This window comes from Muscardinus avellanarius (genome assembly GCF_963383645.1).
Source record: "Muscardinus avellanarius genome assembly, chromosome: 12".
In the NCBI taxonomy this organism is placed as follows: domain Eukaryota; kingdom Metazoa; phylum Chordata; class Mammalia; order Rodentia; family Gliridae; genus Muscardinus; species Muscardinus avellanarius.
The window spans coordinates 43645041-43660963 of NC_137798.1; the positions used below are offsets into that span (position 1 = coordinate 43645041).

Consider the following 15923-nt stretch of genomic DNA (forward strand, 5'->3'; position numbering starts at 1 on the left):
TATGGATGTTGGGATCAATCCTTCCATGTCCTCTGTCTTGATTAGTCCCGGGGAGCCAGTGTTTCTGTGCATAGTCTGATTTCTGATTTACTTTTCTGCAACTGACTGCATTTCTACTTACCCTCAGCGGGGTTGTAGCCAGCCCCAGTGTCAGCACACTCGGGGTGCAGAGGTGACTGCTGAGTAGTTGAGCCTGCCAGTACTCTGCACCCGGCAACTTGGATTCAGCTCTAGCCTCTGCTAGTTACTAGCTGGTTGATTGAAGAATTTTTCCTTAACCTCTCGGTGTTCAGAATCTTTGTCTGTAAAATGGAAACCAGCCATATTCATAGAATATGCTTTATAGCTTTATCGTGTGTTTGAGTTAATGTAAGTAAAGTGCCATAAAGTGTTCTCCACTCCCACTGCTGCTTTTGTGAAGTGTAGCCTAGGGTAGTTAGTGCATGTGTGTATGATGCATAAATATCCCCATAAAAGTTCCATCAACAGCCCTCACTGCCGATCACCTTGGCTGCACCAGGAGTATGGGGTGAGCCACTCTCCACCAAGTCACACCTGCAAAGGCACTGAAGCTTCTCTAATCCAAATTTCACTCAGTTGACAAGGAGGCTTGGATCCCATGGACACAGACGAAGCTCTTTCCCCCAGCTCACAAAGTTTACCGGTGGACAGTCCAAAGTTACTGTGCCTTTGGTTATATAAAGAAACACAATTTGAATGTCATTTTATTTTTATTATTTCCATAAAAAGTTTGTCTTCATAAAACAGCAGTAATAATGAACAATAAAAGACTCAGTCTTATTTGGCTCTCTCTTGTAAGAGGGTTGAATGTATTGTATTTTATAATGCTAAATCTCTTGGAATATGTAATCAAAGAAAGTCATTGCGCATACTTTTCAGATTTTCTTTACCACTCACTATTAAAGATAATTACTGGTGGGTTGTAATTGTATATCATAGTGAGATTCATAGTAATACATTTTTATATGCACACAACTTTACTTGGTCTGCTTTCCTCCCCACAATTCCCTGTTCCCTCTCTACCCGGTACAGGACTGTGAGACTTAAAGTGTCATGCTTGTGTATGTATGTAACATAACTGGATCTATTTCTTTTTCCAAACCTTCCTTTTCTCTCCTTTCCTCTTTCACACTGTCCCTTTCCATTCCTCTACTGCTCTCTCTCCTAATTTTCATCAGGTCCTTTTTCTTTGCTATTTGCCCTTTAGCTTCCACATATTCTGGAAAGCATGTGGTCCTTGACATTTGGAATCTGGCTGACTTCATTTAGCATGATGTCCTTCAGTTCCATTCATTTTCCTGAAAATGACATAATTCTCTTTTTCTTTGTGGCTGAGCAAAACTCCATTGTACATATTTACCGTACTTTCTTTATCCGTTCATCTGTTGATGGACACCTAGACTGGTCCCATAGCTTGGCTATTGTGAATTGTGCCGTTGGCTTTTGTGAATTGTGCTGTAATACTCTGTGTTAATTGGCTAAGTTTAAGATTACTCTGCAAATTCTTGTGCCTGTACCAAATGTAATAGCAAAAGTAACTCCATTTTAGCCGGGCATGGTGGTGTACCCTTGTAATCCCCGCACTTGGGAGGCAGAGACAGGAGGATGACGCAGGTTTGAAGCCAGTCGCGCTGGCTTAAGAGACCCTGTTTCCAAAATAAAAAGTATAAAAAAAATAGGTATGGGAGTGTAGCCTGAAGGCAGAAGGGTTTCCAGGAACACCAGTACCACCGGAAAAAAAAAAAAAAAAAAAAAAAAAAAAAGTAACTCCATTTTGTTTCTGTCAGCCATTCTACATTGTTTCACTTATCCCCCCCTTTCTTCCCCACTGTACAAAAGTAAATTGTGCCACTCAAGGTTGAGATGTTAAGCTCTTGCTAAATAAGATATAGATAATCGCCCATTCTGCTTCTGAAAGATGGCTTGCTCGCTCTGGCTCGTCTCAAGGCCACCTGCATGTGTTTTTTTTTTTTCTTTCTCTCTCTCTTCTTCTTCCCCTATATAAGCCCCTTTCCCAGCAGACAGTGCGCCCCTCCAGTCAGATTTCTAGACTGAGGATACCGCCACTGGCCAGGTAATAAAGGCTTCAATTGGCCCTTTCCCTTGGACTCTCGAGTCTCTCATTTTTCGTGAAAGCTGCATACAACAGTGCTTTAAATATAGATCACTATAGTATTCTAACTTTATTTCTTTTAAATATCAAACGCTTGTAATCCCTGCGCTTGGGAGGCGGAGACAGGAGGATCCGCAGGTTCAAAGCCAGTCTCGCTGGCTTAAGAGACCCTGTTTCCAAATAAAAATATAAAAAATAGATCTTAGAGTGTAGCTCGGAGGTAGAAGGATTTCCAGAAATCCCAGTACCACCATAAATAAATAAATAAATATCAAAGAGCATTTGGCACCCAGTACTCTTTTTTTTTTTTTTTTAATTTGTGGGGTTTTGTACTTTTGCTGGTGCACAATAGTCATTTTTTTTTTTTTTAGATTTGTGGGTTTTTATACTTGGATTTATGGTTTTTTATACTTTTACTGGTGTGTTTTAGTCTCAGGTCATAATATAGTTCACAGGGATAGTGACATACATGCACAGGGCACTTGGTGAGTTTCGCCACTTTGTAAAGATCTTGGTGCTAGGATGCAAAGTGAACGAGCCCTTTTACTCCCATCTCCCAGAGTCTGACAAGAGGTCAAACTCATTTGATATTACATGAATGTTGAAGAAAAAAGTAGACCTGTAGCTTATGGTTCATGAGAAGAAAAGTCAAGTCTTGTGCCCTAAGTTTCAGGACAGGAAAATGAACAAAAATTCTCTAGTGATAATCCTTCCTATTATATCCAGAGAGACTCTAAATCATTCCCATGTCACACTCAATTTGCTTTCACAATCATTGCTTTTATATCCATCTTTATTCTCTATTTTGAAAATTGAGAGACTGATTTCCCACACAGGCTCCTTTTTACATGTCTCATTAAACTCTAGGGGTTATCTTCTGATTTGTAAACTGATCTTAAATAGAAATAGAAATAGTTTTAATGTTTGTACCCACATTTAACTTTAAGGGGCAGAAAAGTCTATCTCCTGTAAGATGTTATTCATTTATTATTTGTTAGTTATAAAGCCAGTTAAAGAAGGAAATGAAAAGTCAAATCTTAAAGATGATCAATAGTTGCAATAGTTTTGTATTGAAATTGCAGAACACACCAGCTTAGTTCCCCCAATTCCCTGAAGTGAACAAATTTTAAGTCCATGACCAAGGCTCTATGACACCCTTTTCAGAAGGGATCTGTGGCTTTTTCATTGGTGTTTGAAATCTGTGGTTATTTTTCATGTGAGTATTTTCCAAATTTGATTGATTTTCAGTCACTGGGTTCCTCAAGTTCACCTGAGATGTGCTGAATCCCAAACAGCAGGAGATGGAATAAGGAACAGACCTTTTCCACAATGACTCCAAGTATTTCTGGGACTTCACCAGGTTTGATAAGCTCTGCTTTAGGACTTGTGCTCTGTTACAAAGGGCACATATTTAGCAAACTGAAAAGATATTTGAACTCTTTAATGAGTCATTTATACCTGATCTTATGTGATCCTATTTGTGTCTAAACCTATGTGACCTTTTTTTTTTTTTTTGGAAACAGGGTCTCTTAAGCCAGCGCGGATGGCTTCGAACTTGCGAGATCCTCCTGTCTCCGCCTCCCAAGTGCAGGGATTACAAGTGTGCGCCACCACACCAGGCTCTGTGTGATCTATTTTGAAGACAATCTGAAGCAAGAGCCATAACACCACTGAGGAAATGTCCAAAATACTGTCCAACAGTGGGCTTACATTCCCTGCGTATAGCAGCAGAGTAGGAGGAAACTAAACATTTCTGCCAGGAAGCTGCTCCTAGCTCTTCCACAGTATACTTCCTGGGGTAGAGATGCCTGGGCTGATGAAAATCTACATTTTTTTATCTGAGTTTAGAGTAGGGTAGAGGCTCCTATTTTTGAAAAAAAATATAAATTAATATATATGTACTTATTAATATATATTTACTTATTTTTGTGATGCTAAGGATTGAACTGAGGGTCATTTATACTTCTGAGTTACACCCCCAGACTTATTTAGTTTTTTTTTTTTTTTGGAAACAGGGTCTTGTTAGGTTGCTGGGAGCATTGCTAAGTTACTGAGGATGGCTTTGAACCTGTAATCCTGTTGTCTTAGCCTTCCAAATACTGTTATGTATCTTTTAAATGCACTGAGAATCTTACCTTTTGGATACACTGCACTCTAAAAAATTCTTTTACCTTTTTAAAAAAAATCACAATGCAAAACGGCTGTTAGTGTATTCTAGTATATCATTTTCTAAATTTGTATTGCATTGTAAATTAATGTCCATAGCCCCATGTTTCTCTCTAGTAAGTCACTCTGGACTGTGACAATCCAGGGTGTTGGTTTACCTTGGATTAGGTCTAAGAACTTCTCAATACTGGAATGATAGAATCAAGATCATAGTATACAATCCAATGCAGGTTTTTCTAGTAATAAACAAATGTATGAACAATCACACAAATATTAAACATCTATCACCACGTTTGTGCTACTAGAAAAACATCTCCATAATATCTGTACTTTTCATAACAAGATAAAACCAAAATTATTTGCACATGAGATGTAAGAGCTTCATTATAATAATTTATAATTCTGTGCTTTAAAAATTATGATACAAATACATGTCGTTAAATTTTATCTGATTATATGTAAATCTAGGAACTTAAATAGGTTACTAAATAATCAACATAAGTGCAAGCCTCATAGTCCATAAGCCTCCTTAAAGTCCATAGTCTTTTAACTACAAAATTATTTTTATTTTTGTTTTTGTCGTGTATGTGTTTGAACCCAGGGATATTCTAACTCCATGCTATATCCCTAGTTCTTTTTTATTTTTTCTTTGGATCAAGATCGCTCACTAAGTTGCTGAGGGCCTCACTAAGTTGCTGAAGCTGGCTTTGAACTTGAGATTCTTCTGTCTCAACTTTCCAAGTACTAGGATTATAGGTGTGAGCAGCCGGGCCACCCACCCACCAAGATTCCATTTGTGTGTGTATGTGTGCGCACACACGCTAAGGACTGAACATAGGCACATTATACTCTGTGCTACACCCTCAGTCCTATTTTTGTTCTTTATTTTGAAACTTGCGATTCTCCTGTCTCGGTCTCCCAAATACTGAGATTATAGGTATACACCACCACGGCTGGCTGCAAGATTTCATTCTTTATGTCTTTTTTGTTTTTTTTTTCTTTATTTTTGTGATGTTTAGAATTAACAATATCAAAACTAATTATAAACTAATACCACTGAGTTCATATGAGATAATATGATGAATAATAAATAGAAAAATGGATGAATAGTTTAATAGTTGTAAGGATATTAAGCAGAAGAGAGACACTATATTTCATAAGGCCACTCTATTGCTTTTTGTAAAAAATGGACTAAAAAAAGAGGTGATAAGACTACTAGTAACTATGAAAATAGATGTTAAGGAGTGAAGCAATTTCCTCTAAATTTCATAATGTTTTAAGGAAGAGGAACTTGTTGTGTCCTCATTTCTAGGCAATATTCTTCTGTACTCTACAGACATAAGGACAAGTCTGTTAAAGAGACAAATGTCTATTGTTAAATCCTAGAAGCCCACACAGTTAATTAGTGATGTATACAGGCTTTTAAAACAGTTTTCTTCAACTCTAAATTCCCAATACTATGTGAATGTGTGTTTGCATCCTCTGTACATCCTTTAATATTTCAATTAAGACATAAGGATTGTAAAGGTGTTGATATCTGCAACAAATTAATCATTACATGATCCCATTGTAAACGAGACTGATGTGACTACAAGTCATAAATTTTAAAATATTGTTCATGCTTTAGCACAAACAATGGAAATCATAACATCAAATGCTCCGATTAGGCTGAGTCAAATGCTCCCATTAGGCTGAGTCTAGCAGTAATTAATGTTAACTATATAATGTTAAATAAAAATATGTCTGAATGTATAATGGAAATTATTTATAAAGAGATTTTTATCTCAGATCAAAATTAAAAGCGAAAAGGCTCTCACTAGGTGTGAATCTCTCAGTGCTCAGAATATTTATAAAAAATTACGTCCCTGTCTGAAGTAGTTGAGAAGCACCTATTGCACCATTGATTTCTTTGCTCTGTAACATTGTGTGAGCAATGCCCTTTGCTTAGCAGATTTATGTTATGGAAATATCATTATTTTTATCATGAATATAATTATTCAAAGTTAGTCTTTCAGTCATGACTAATTTTGTACTATGGTGACTCATATGTCTCACCATTAAATAAGGAAACATGTACTTTACAACTTTTAAAGTTAACTAAAGCTAAAGATTTGCATAGTTAGCCTTTAGTTATAGTCCTGTTCACTTAGGTATGCTGAAATAAATATGAGTACAAGAGGTGATTAGTTTTGTTATTATTTAAAAGGGAGAGATATGACCATAGATTGTCTCTGTACTGTTTACTCTCCCATTTAGTTTCACCAATTTTAAGCCTTGTCTCGTCGCTAAATTGCCAACATCATGACTCACAGTCGCACAGACTGACCTCAGAACCAGGTCACGTATTTGCAGCTCTAACATAAATGAGCTCTCTTGACTGTTCCTTCATGCCCTGACATATAAGGGTGTCCCTAAGCAGAAGAGCAACACTCATTTCTACCCAGTAGAAACTGCCTCTGTGGGAGGGGTTTCCCACAAATCTCTGAAGCTGAAAGGGTCTCAATTTCTCACAGCCTTGGTGAAAAACAAAACAAATTTCACTGGCTTCTAAACCTCTGAAAGTAAAGGAGAAAATGAAAACAGGTGATTAAGAGCCTATAGTCACTAACCACTCCCTGTGAATTTAGTGGCGCCTCAACTCTATAGGCAGAGGGCATGCTGGGGTCCCCAGAGCTAGGCTCCAAGGATACCAATGGCTGTATGTGTCTGCTTGTCATGAAGTATCAGCACTGACACTGAAAAATCCAAACCACAGGAAACAACCAATATTTCTTCCCTCTGTTGAATATGAAACATAATGATGTTTCCATCAATGATGGACCACAGGTAATGACAGTGGTTCCATAAAACTGTTATAATGGAGCTGAATTCCTCTTGCCTAGTAACATCATAGCCACCATATGTATAGATGCACAGGGACTTACTATTGTATTACAATCACCTAGGTAGTCAAGAAAGTTAATATGCTGTACAGTTTTGTAGCCCAGAAAAATAAGCTACACTGCATATTCTAAGTGTGTTATAGGCCATAATACTGTAACTTTGTGAAAGTACACTATATTTGAACAACAATAAAATCATTAAATGGCTGGTCTCTCTAGAACAGATCCCTGTTGTAAAGGAACCACATCTATAATTCTATTTAATCATAGGGATTTGGGTAGAATCCTAGCTTTGTTACTTACCTATAATAAGTGATTCAAGTTCTCTTGCATAACATAGAGGCAGTAATAATACAAGCCAGCCTTACTTGACCCACTAGATTCTGGCCACCCTAGAACCTTCACAAAACAAATGTTCAACAAATGTTAGCTTCTACTTTAACACAGAGAAGATATCTCACTAGAAAGGTCATTCTCCAATCTCATTTTGACTTAAATCTCAGAAGGATTTTGTGGTTTAAAGAAGGTGATGAGATTATAATAGAGGTTTTAGAATCTATCTTGCAATGGGTGAAAGTTACTGTGGTAACACTGGATTTGTGCAATGACTTCCATAGTGGGAATTTTTAAAAAATAGTATTGGTGCATTGTGGTCATACATCTTAATGGGGTACAAGACGGTAGAGGCGTACATGCACACATCACTCACTTAGCCCTTCCCCACTCCCTCCCCCCATTCCCTCAGGGTAGTTTTGATTTGCATCTCTCTGATTGCTAATGATGTTGAGCATTTTTTTTTCATATATTTAATGGCCATTTGAATTTTTCCTTTTGTGAAGTGTCTATTTAGATCACTTGCTCATTTTTTGATTGGGTTATTTTTTTTCTTAGTCCTGAGTTTCTTGAATTCTCTCTATATTCTAGATTTTAGTCCTCTTCGGAGAAATAGTTGGCAAAAAATTTTCTCCCATTATGTCAGCTCTCTGTTGAGGTTCTTTTTTTTATGGTGGTACGGGGGTTCCTGGAAGCCCTTCTATCTCCAGGATACACTCCCAGACCTATTTTATACTTTTTTAAAATTTGGAAACAGGGTCTCTAAGACCTTGCTGGCTTAGAATCTGTGCGATCCTCCTGTCTCTGCCTCCCAAACGCGGGGATTACAAGCGTGCGCCACCATGCCCGGCTTCTGTTGAGGTTCTTGATAGTTTCCTTTGCTTTATAGAAGTTCTTCAGTTTAATAAAATCCCAAGTATTGATCCACCTTTTAGTTTCTTGTGCCTTTGGAGTCTTGTTAAAAAAGTTTTTACTTGTGCTTATGTGTTGCAGTATTGGGTAGAATCTTAGCTTTGTTACTTACCTATAATAAGTGATTCAAGTTCTCTTGCATAACATAGAGGCAGTAATAATACAAGCCAGCCTTACTTGACCCACTAGATTCTGGCCACCCTAGAACCTTCACAAAACAAATGTTCAACAAATGTTAGCTTCAAGCCCCCTTCAAGGAGCTACAAGGTCTCTGGTCTGATTTCCAAATCTTTGATCCATCTTGAATCGGCTCTTGTGCAGGGTGAAAATGTGAGGTTTGTTTACATTTTCTGCATATGGTTAATGTTAACCAATTTTGCCAACACCATTTGTTAAAGAGGCTTTTTTCCAGTATATGATTTTTGGCCCCTTTGTCAAAAATTAATTGGCCCTAAGTGTATGAATTTGTTACTGAGCCTTCTATTCTGCTCCATTGGTCTATGTGTCTGTTTTTGTGCCAGTATCATGCTCAAATTGACTTCTGCTGCCTAATGAACAACTCTGTTGGTAAAATTATGATTATGTTGGCTATTTGCTTAAGTCTCTTTACAATAACAGTCTCACTATGCCAATATGAAAATTTAGAATAGGGTTAAAACTATACATGTAGAAATTATTAAACAAAAAAAAATAGTCATTTTACTTCTGTAGGTGGCTATTGGTTACAGGATTTTTCTTATTTTCAGCGACTCGTTCATGGGATCTATTGTTCAATGACTCAGTCCATTCTATCCCATTTTAAAATCATTTGTATGGACCTATGAATAATCCAGCAAAACTATGTTTGTTCAGACAAGAAATAGAAAACCTTTTGATGGAATAGTGGTGTTTTGGGAAATAATATGATTTTGTCCAAGCTTTCAATACACTGATAATGAAATATTTTAACTTCCTCAAAAATCACATGGAGGATTGGTGGGACAAGACTGGGGATGACTCTCAGATATTTAGACTATTAGTTCAATTAATGTCTGCCCTAGACATCTATTGCTTCTAGTTAAATGTGTCCAAGTTAAATCAGCCCAGTGTGGCAACCCTTGCCAGATTACACAATCCTGGACCACATTTAATTGCTGAGACTATGGCTGTCAAACCTCTAATCCTCATAGAGTAGAGGAAGAGGCACTGTGCTAGCATTTGTAGAGGTAGTGTCTAACTCCAGTGCTGTTTCACTTCCTCCCTCCTCATCCATACATCATCCTAGAACTCTTTTCCTGCTGTCATAACCCATTTCCACTCCCTTCGACTGTAGGCTCTGCCTTCAGTCTGACTTGCTTTTCCAATTTCAGCTCCTTCCCGATGCCCCTTCTTCTCCAGGCTTGGGTCAACATTTCTCTACCTGGCTTGTTGGTGGCCAAGGCAAAATGATTAAAAGCAACATTGAGACAGACAGTAGAGGGAAACTGAGAAAGATAAAGGTAGAGAAAACCTTACTAACAGGTCATCTTCAGAAAATACCCAAGAAGGAGCACAAGTGTGTATAAACGTTCTGTGTAAATGCAGTAAGCCAGCTCATCTCCTCCCCACCCCCTTCACCATTCCCCTGGCCCAGACTCTGTGCTCTTCACACTGCTGCTTCTTTTCTCCCTCGTATCCCACCATCATACTTTCATATCTCCACTTCTCACACATGTCCTTGCCCCAGGCTGGTGGAACAGATGCAAGGCCACACTTGGAACAAGGCTGTATTCTACACTGTGAAGCAGACATGCTCTCAGCATCTCCGCACAGGCTTGAGGAACTCGTACCAAAGCAAGTGCTCAGCATCATGCAACACATTAAGTTCCCAGGAGAATGCCATCTCCCTCTAGGATAAACTTATTCAAAATGTTTTCAATCAGAAAACTTAAGGGTTGTTCTGATTTTTGATGTAATTAAATAAATTGTGTCATTTTGAAAATGCAATCATCAGATCATGCAGAGCATCATCATTTTTTGTATAATCTTTGCAGTACTTAGGGTTTAACACAACATAATAGTAGTTAATATATGCTACAGTTTGAAAATGTTTCTTTGGGTAGAACTACAGACCAACCTCATGTAAAACATTCTCTACTTGGAACAAATTCATTGTGAGCTCTAAGCAATCAATTTACAAATTTGCCAAACCATTAAAAGTTAAAGATTATTTCTAATCTGTAAGGTTTTTTTTTATCTCTTCAGTGTAAATGACTTCAAATTACTCCAAAAGACAGCTTATAATACACTTTTCAAATTGTAAGTGAAAAGTTCAGTAATAATGATAAACATCTATTTAAAATCAATAGTAGTAAGTCCTCTCTTTTACTTATATAAAGTTTATTGTTGTATAAATACATTTCATATCTTTAGAGTTCTAATCCAAAAGCCACTATTCCATTTTACAAATAATCTTCTAAAAGCTTCATTATTGCTGGGCGTGGTGGTGGTGCATGCTTGGGAGGCGGAGACAGGAGGATCGTGCTGGTTCGGAGCCAGCCTCACTGCCTTAAGAGACCCTGTTTAAAAAAAAAAAAAAAAAATATATATATATATATATATATATATATATATATATATATATAGTCTGGGAGTGTAACCCAGAGGGAGAAGGGCTTCCAGGAATCCTAGTACCACCAATAAATAAATAAATAAATAAATAAATAAATAAATAATTACTTCATTATTTGGGAGGCGGAGACCAGAGGATTGTGGTTTGTGAACAGCCTCAGCTACTTAGCAAGTTTTTTAAAATCTAATTTTGTTTTGAAACCTATTTATTAGCCAGAAGTGGTGGCCTATGCTTGTAATCCCAGTGCTTAAGAGGCTGAGACAGGAGAATCGCAGGTTCACAGCCAGCCTCAGCTACTTAGTAAGGCCCTCTGCAATTTAGTGAGACCCTGTTTTAAAATAAAGAATAAAATATAGGGCTGAGAATGTAGCTTGGAGGTAGAATGCTCCTGGGTTCAATCCCCAGTACCACCAAAGTATACATATGTTTATTATGTGAAAATCCATGTAACTAATTAACAGAACTATTTTTTAAGTTTTAGAGTCCAAGGTTACCTTCTATTACTTTCTTTTCATACTAAAGATGTATGGAATTAAGATAATAATTATTGTTTTTAATAATTGAGAGGTAAGCTATTTTTATCATAATGTGAAATAATTAAATGACAAATGACAGGAAGAACTCAGGTCTGCACTCCTTGTTCCAGTGCTCATGGGGGCCACATGGATTAATGGTTCCAACAACCCATATAATGCATAATTTCCTCTGTAGTTGCACATTAGTTCAAATGTAGAATCTGAAGCTCTCTGCTAGACTCTACCTTACATAATTCTATGGTCATTTTAAATTTAATAAGAAAATTAACTTTATTACAACTTATTTGCCTCATAAAACATGATTATTAACATGATGTAAAATGTTTTTCTCAAAATTTGTCGAAAGAGAAGATTCAGATCCCCCACATGATCCAGCTATACCACTCTTGGATATTTTTTAAAAAGAATTGAAGTCAGAATAGTACAATGATACATATATATCGATATATATAGCAGCACAATTTGCAATTACTAAACTATGGAACCAGCCTAAGTGTCCATCAACAGATGACTGGGTTACAAAACTCGGTATACACAAAGTATAATTTTACTCAGCTATAAAGAAGAACAAAATGATGCCAGTTGTAGGAAAATGGATGGAGCTAAAAATATTATGCTAAGAGAGATCAGCCAGTCTCAGAAAGCAAAGGATAATATGTTTTTTTTTTCATATGTGGAAACTAGAAAGAAACTGGGAAACGAAAGAGACTTCAAATAAATGAGGAGAGATATTAATAGACCAATGGAAAGAGACTTGGTAAGGGATTTGGGTTGGGAAGGGAGAGGGCTTGATAAAGAAAACAGTTCAAACAATCCTCTCTACATTTGTGAAGCTACCAATACCAATTTCAGTATTATGAATGGGAGGAAGGTGTGAGGCGGGAATCCACCCAGAGTGCTATGTCTATGTATGTTTCTCTCATGCTAAAGCTCAATTATGATGTATAGTTACAATGTCCAATAAAAAGTATATTCAAATTCAATAGACCAAAAAGTAGACAAGCATTACATTTTGAGTGGTGTTTGAGTGTGTGCACGCGCTCTGGTTAACTTCATTCTAGTAATTAATTTGTATATCAGATTTTTTTGGGGGGTGGTACTGGGGATGGAACCCTTTTACCTCCAGGCTACACTCCCAGACCTATTTTATATTTTTATTTGTTTGTTTTTTTGGTGGTACTGGGGTTCCTGGAAGCCCTTCTACCTTCAGGCTACACTCCCAGACCAATGTTTTGTTTGGAAACAGGGTCTCTTAAGCCAGCGCGGCTGGCTTCGAACCTGTGCGATCCTCCTGTCTCCACCTCCCAAGTGCGGGGATTACAAGCGTGCGCCACCACACCCAGCCTCTATTTTATATTTTTATTTGGAAACAGGGTCTCTTAAGCCAAGCAAGGCTGGCTTCGAACCTGCATAATCCTCCTGTCTCCGCCTCCCAAGGGTGGGGATTACAAGCGTGCGCCAGATTTTTATATCCAGAACAAAGTTGAGAATTCAAAGTTTGGCAAAAATATACCCCCAAATGAGTGGCTTTTTTTTTTGGTCAGAGGGGCACATTAACTTGCCTCGTTCAGTCATTCAGTTCTCCAGGTGTGAGCGCTACTATAGGCCAGGATTGTACTAGGGCTGAGCTCTCCTGTCCTCAAAAAGCCTTAGGGTTAACTGAGGAAATCAATGAGAACAAATATAATTATAAGAAAATATTAAAGCTACAGCATAAAATATGTATGGGGAAATAAACAGGAACAAATAGTTATGATGAAATATTAAAGTTATATCATAAAACTATATACATAAATTCTTTTATTATCTTTTCCCCCCTGATTTAATAAGGACTTGTTTATTTTGAGAAAGAAGATCCCAAACATCAGGCTCTTCACAAAAATAACCCACAGTATCAACCTTAGAAAACAAATATTAAGACTATTACACTAATTATTTTTCTAGAGGTTGCATTTGACATGCCAACTCTCATTCACAAAAATATATTGTTACATTTGTGTTGGACTGCCCCACACCGTACTCTTGTTTGGGGTTTAACAACATACCTCTAACTCAAAGCTGTTCTCAGGTGCTACAACTATGAGATTGCCTTTGCAGTTAGGGAAGCAACATCTGAAATCATGTGTGAATGTAACTGTACTGCCTGTATAACAATAGATTATTTTGGAGACAGTCGATAAAAACCATACATCCTTTTTACTGTTAAGTCATAAAGAGGTATCAAAATTAAAAGCAAAAACTATAGGGTAAGACTTAACAAAACTACTGGGAGAGTCCAAGGAAAATGGGACGAGGCGCAGGGGAATATGAATTAATGAATATGGAAAGGACCAGGACAAGGAGAACAGTGGGCATGTGCTGAAGATGCTAGGGAAGAGGATCTGTGAAATTTTGATCTCAGACAAGCGCCTAGGTAAAGAAATAATGGGATACATTTGCTAAAGCCCACAATGTGCTTAAGAGTCATCCTAGCCCTTAGCGCTGTCTCTGTCTTCCCCCCCTTCCTCAGTCTCTTTTTCATCATCCTTGAGCAACGCCAGCTGGCCTACCCCACCCCCATCATCATCATCACCAGCATCGTCCAGAAGGTCCCCTCCTTCAGTAGAGTCTTCTGCACCCGCCCAGACTCCATCTTCACTTTAGTCTCATCTTTCTTCACAGAGCTGCTGCTCTGCTCCTCTTCTGACTTTTCATTCTTTGTCTCTACTGGGGATGAGAAGGACAACTCTGCTTGTTTGCATTGTTCCTTTTCAATTTTTTCCAGATCTTCCAGAAGAGGATCCACTTTTTGCTTTATCTGAGTCAGCTCCTTTTTAATAGCCTGAAGGTCATCTCCTTTCAACTTTCCAGACTTGGAAAGTTGTCCACTCTTAGAATTGAAACCACTTTTTCCCCTTCTGGAGGTGTTTCCAGGTACAGGTTGTTATTAGAGGGCACAACTGCCCTCACAATAGGAGAAGGAGGAAGAGGAGGAGGAGGAGGAGGAGGAGGAGGAGGAGGAGGAACCCATGCTGGGTAACTGTACATCCTGTTGCTGTATATCTCTGCTGTAGGTTCACTTTCCTCGGTTCACTTTTGGCTCTGCAGTCAGATTAATATCTAAAACCTGGCTGGCAAACCATTCTGCCATCTTCCTTTGCTACGGCAACCTGGACATTTCTTTCGTTAACATACTGGATGAAGGCAAAACCCCTATGAACAGATTTTCCCATACTTTAAAAAGATTGCCTCTACATCAGACCTCTTGACTGCAAGAGTGTTGAGATTCCCAGTGAATACACGGGAGTTCATGGAGCGTGGGTCTGTCTTTGATACATTGCTAACCATTGTGCTTGTGTTTGACAAGGTTCCTCACAAAACTGGAAATATTTAGTTGAAGATGAAAAATCTCACAGGAGGGGAAAAAGAAGAGATTCAGTTCTGAATCCCCAACTCCCAAGTTCTAAGTGAAGAAGGTGAGGGCTGACTGAGGTCAGGAAGGAGGCCATGACCGTTCAGTTTTCGTCTCTTCACAAAATCTATACATAAAATTCTAAGAGTACACAAGAAGAATAGTTAATTATGTCCAAGGACAGTATCATGGAGGAGAAATTTAAATGAAAGCTTCACTGATAAGTATGCATTCCAAAGAGGAAGAGATCGTTGACATTTCAAGTCACAGGAAAAATGTAGCACCAGCTTTTATGCTCAGAAAAGGGCAAAGAATCTATGTGGCTTAGGTTTGGGATGGATATGCATGCAGTTGGGGTAAATAAAATGAAACATTCTCTCCTAAGAAATCACGCATCATCAAAATCAGCACATGTACGGCATTTCTCAGGGCAAAGCCCTATCTTTTATATGAAAAACAAATTTGCTTTCTGTCCTCAAGGACTTTCATTCAGATGAAGAAACAATATGTAAGGAATTAGATGAACAGCTTGGGTAGAGGTTGCACATGTTTGGAGATGGAAGGAGATATCAATTGCTCCTGGAGCAACATATACAAGCAAAAACAGTTAAACTCACTTCACTGACCCCAGAGACTCACTGCCTCCCTGTACACTATAATCACTCATATTCATCATGTCCCTCTGAGTCATCAAGAAAAATTACATCATAGAAGTTTATAATCAGAATAGAACTTAGAGGTCATCACGTTCTCTCCATCCCAAATCATACCAACGGTCTAGCTTCTCCTTTTATTTGCTGAAAGTGAAATGAATTTTAGTATTTGTGAGGCAGTTCATTTACTCTCATTTTAGACAGCTCCAAGGGTGTAAAAATCTCCATATGTTGCACTTAAACCTGTCTCTCTGTTAATTTCCTACTGCAGAGAGTTTCTGAGAAAATGGGATAAAAGTATCATCTTCTATTCTTCAGACCTTGGT

General features: G+C 37.9%; 1 pseudogene across 1 annotated transcript; it reads right to left on the reverse strand.

Moving 5' to 3' along the window:
- Window positions 1-14021: 14021 nt before the first annotated feature.
- LOC308270995 (heterogeneous nuclear ribonucleoprotein C-like) lies at window positions 14022-14880 on the reverse strand (annotated as a pseudogene). Its single transcript has one exon. The product of its transcript is annotated as a heterogeneous nuclear ribonucleoprotein C-like (transcript).
- Between the last annotated feature and the right edge of the window lie 1043 nt (window positions 14881-15923).